We start from the raw sequence: 3,882 nt of genomic DNA, 5'->3' as shown, positions 1-3,882 counted from the left end.
GAAAGAAAGAAAGAAAGAAAGAAAGAAAGAAAGAAAGAAAGAAAGAAAGAAAGAAAGAAAGAAAAGAAAAGAAAGGAAGGAAGGAAGGAAGAAAGAAGGAAGGAAGGAGGAGGGAAGGAGGGAGGAGGGATGAAATTAGCTACTCTTTTCCTAGGAGGAACAAGTAAGGAACAGAGCAAGACCTGAAGGTCCACTACATCCCTGGTGAAGAGGGAGCAAAGTCTTCTCCTCGAATGGAAAGGGGCACAGGGGAGTGGTGGCAGGTAACCATCTCCCCCCCTCAGAATGGTTGGGGAAAAAAGACCCTGGGAAGCTCTGGCTCAAAGGCCCAGAATGAATGCAGAGGTGAGAGGAAAAGACCACCTTCACAGAGAACATGGCACCGTATCAGAGGTCCAGAAGCTGGTGTGAAGAAGCCTGAGATTATGTCTGAGGAAGGGCTTCTCAAGGCACGCACAGGGGGACCCCAGAATGGGGACTTTTTTTATTGGCAGTGAAGGAAAGGTCTTAAAAAAGAATATTCCCGACCACTCCCAAACTTCCTGCACAGAAAACGGATTTCCATCACATGGACTCAAGATGAAGGTTGGGACAGCTTCCCCAGAGCCTCCCGCATGCCGTCCCCTCACCTGAGGAGACAAGATCGCTAAGGCCTTGGGTAATCTGGCCCTGGCTCAAGAGAGGCACTGATTCTCTCCACCACCAGCTCCATCTTCCCTGCCCCAGGCGCCCTTCTCCTTCAAGGTGAATCACAGAATCTTCTGCTCATAGATTCTACTGCACAGTTTCAGAACAACCCAGGATCTCAAAGAATTGAAACAGAACTGAAACAAGTCCCAATGTAAGGATACCCCAGACAGCCTCTTGGGTGCCTCCAGCAATGCATGTCTCCTCACACGCAGTGCAGCCTCTTCCAGGCCTGGGTGCCTCTGACTGTAAGAGCATCCATCCTCCCAGCCAGCCCAGGCCTCTCTCCCTCTCGTGTGCACGGCTGGTTCAGCTCTGATGGAACAGCACGAATAAGTTGGTTGCTTCCATGTGACGTGTAAAGGTAATTATCGCTCCAATAATAAATGCTACCATTTAACCAACACTTACCGGGCACTGTGCGAAGCAGTTTATGGTTATTATCTCCATCAATACCTGCAATACCCTAGCACACAGGAATTACTATTCCCATTCCACAGATTAGGAAGTAAGCTTGAGAAGTAAAGCAGCCAGCCCAGGGACCCTCGGGCATTGGAAGAACCAGGATTTGTTCCAACTTCCGTCTCACTCCATCCAAAGCCCATGCCCTCAGCTCCCCTGTTAAGCCAAAATCACCCCACCCCTGAGTCTTTTTTAAGCCCAGCTAAACCACATGAATTCCTTCAAGTACTCAAGTATTATTTCTTTGAGAAGCTCCAAGCACCCATGCTCCTCATTTTCTCTGCATCTCCACCTCCGTTTTCAATAAAATCCTGCAGCTATGCAGCCTTAGGCCCGCCTCCTGGGGACAGGAAAGGAAACTCTACTTTGGCTGATAGCAGAAATGGTGTTTTCCCGAAGTTCCCTCCCGGGCGCCAGACAGCGCCACCACCTTCCGCCATCCCCCACCTCCTTTGTCACCTGTCTGCTCCCTTGTCCCCTGTCCTCTCCCTTGTCCCCCGGGATTTGTCAATCTACTTCCCCCTCTTATTCACCTCTTCTTCCCAAAATTCCTATTCGTATTTAAAAAAAAAACAAACCTGACCCCAGTCCCCCTCCTCCGAGAAGCCTTCTCCAGCCCCTGCTCCTTCCTCACTGCTCCCAAAGCTCTTATTTCTCCCCCACCTCCCCAACTTTTTTGAGATGTAATTGACACAGCGTTGTGTACATGTAAGGCATACGGTGGGATGACTTGATATAGGCATGCGCTGGGAAGTGAGGACCATAGCTAGACCAGTTAGCACACCCACCACCTCACCGTGGGTCCAAGTGTGAACGTGTGGGTGTGTCTGGTAAGAACTTTTAAGATCTGCCCTCTTAGCGGCTTTCAAATATGCAGTACAGTATTGTTAACTGCTGTCACCATGCCGGACACGACGTCCCCAGAACTTATTTATCCTTCATAGCTGAAAGTCTGTGCCCATGACCACCCTGACCCGCTCCCCCCACCCCCACCCCGTCCCTGGCAACCGCCAACCTGCTCTCTGTTTCCGTGTGTTCAGCACAAGGCCCTTGTTTCTGCTACAACAGTCGCCGCTTTGCAGCTCGTCGTGTCTGGTCACCGTTCTCCCTCCCTCCCTGGCCGGGCCTCCCTCCGAGGCCGAGGGTGTGGCATCAACTCCAGGCTCGTTACAACCTAGGAGTTTAGCGGCTGTTATCGATCAGTGTAGACCGACCTTTTTGATACTTCAAACGGAAGAACAGCGGCCAGACTGCAAAAGCTCAGAAAGTAGGGCCACCATGGGGCGCAGCCGGTGGAGATACCAGAACGGAGCCCCTCCACGTGGGCCACGCCCTGGACCCTACCTGGGCTCTGGGAACTGAAGGAGAAACCAATTCCAACCAGGACAACTTAAGAGTTTGAAGCAAGATCTACTGCCCTCTGGTGGCCGTTCGGCCTCTGGCCGTTCGTTTGGGGTCCTCACCTTCCCTGAGGTGGAGAAGTTGCCAGTACTGATTTAGAACTTGATGCCCCCCTCTCCCGGCACAATCGTAACTGTCCCAGGTGTTTTTGTAACAAGATATTAAAATTAGAAGTTCAAGTAGGCACCAAGATACAAGATACGAGTTTTTTTAATTTTTTTAATGTTTATTTTTAAGAGAGAGAGAGGCAGAGTGTTAGTGGGTGGGGGAGGGGCAGAGAGAGAGAGAGAGAGGGAGACACAGAATCTGAAGCAGGCTCCAGGCTCTGAGCTGTCAGCACAGAGACAGACGCGGGGCTCGAACTCCGGGACCACAGGATCACGACCTGAGCCAGAGTCAGACACTTAACCGACTGAGCCACCCAGGTGCCCCCAGTAGACAAGATTTTAAAGTGAAATGCCAACTCATCATAGGAGAAATTTCAAAGGAAATTTTTAAGAACTAGTTTCTGACCACCTGAGCCAGATCAAGGATATATATTTTTTTAATCTCATGGTACGGAGGAAAGAGAAGATTTTATTAGGAGGCAAAGCTGTGCAGTGAGCCCCCTCCCCCCTCTCCCAGGGAAGAGGATAGGGCCTACCCACCTCATGGCAAACCCAGTGGATGCCTACATGGGTTACCCCAAGAGCTGAGTCTGTGGCCCCTGAATGTCCTGGGCCTGGAGGCCACCCAGAAGTTTAGAAGGAGAAGGAAGGACAGAGGGACCGCCGGGGGGCGGGCTGACAGCTCTGGTACCCTGGAAGGCCCTGGGCTAGTTTGCCTGGCAAAGAAGAATCCTCTCTGGGTCCTGGGAGAGAAACATGCGTATCCTCATGTGGGCGCTGTCCAGTACGGCCACCGCAAGGGACAGAAGGACCCCAACAGCTGGAGACGGAGGCCCAAATTCCTGGAGTCAGGGAACACAGGTGAACGGGGCTGACAGCAAAGCTCTGAGAGCCCAGGAAAGGGCCCACGAGGGAACAGCCACCAGACATCAGAGGGAAAGGGGTGAGGATACCACCAGCTGACGGAGGAGGCTGAATATCACCAAAGTGAAAACCCACCTGCTCCTTCCTGTCTGCTCTGCACCACCCCCACCTCCTCCCCGGTACACGTCACTCTGAAAAGGCAATGGGTGGGAGCCGGTGAAGGGCAGGCCTGGGGGACAGGTGAGGAGGGAGAACATGACAGGCAGACAGAAGCCAATCCGTCGCTTCTTTCCCCAGCAACTGAAGCAGGGCCCAACTGGCTGCGCAAGAATGACATTAAATAGTTCCAGGTTTTGATTCA

The sequence above is a fragment of the Hyaena hyaena genome, unplaced genomic scaffold, assembly GCF_003009895.1.
Source record: "Hyaena hyaena isolate Hyena2069 unplaced genomic scaffold, ASM300989v1 scaffold_663, whole genome shotgun sequence".
Taxonomy (NCBI): domain Eukaryota; kingdom Metazoa; phylum Chordata; class Mammalia; order Carnivora; family Hyaenidae; genus Hyaena; species Hyaena hyaena.
This window is presented reverse-complemented; position numbering follows the sequence as displayed.